This window comes from Halyomorpha halys, unplaced genomic scaffold (assembly GCF_000696795.3).
Source record: "Halyomorpha halys isolate HHAL.00 unplaced genomic scaffold, Hhal_1.1 Scaffold2163.1, whole genome shotgun sequence".
Classification (NCBI taxonomy): domain Eukaryota; kingdom Metazoa; phylum Arthropoda; class Insecta; order Hemiptera; family Pentatomidae; genus Halyomorpha; species Halyomorpha halys.
In genome coordinates, this window is record NW_027109937.1 from 15,077 (window position 1) to 15,379 (window position 303).

The following is a 303-nucleotide window of genomic DNA, read 5'->3' on the forward strand; positions in this document are numbered from 1 at the left end:
AAACGCCGGGGAATAATTATCGATAGTACATCCCCGTTGTGGGCGGTAAAAAAAAAGAGCGCGCCTGGTGAAATTAACGAAAAGTACAGTGTAGTGATTGATTATAGGAAGCTCAACGAGAATACTATAGACGAGAAGTACCCGGTCCCCAGATTAGAAGATATTTTGGACAGGCTGAGTGGGTCAACAGTATTCAACACATTGGACATGAAGGCCGGATATCATCAGATTAAAATGCTCAAAATCATCAAAGGATCAAAATAAGACGGCATTCACTTTCGAGAGGGGCCACTACGAATTTAC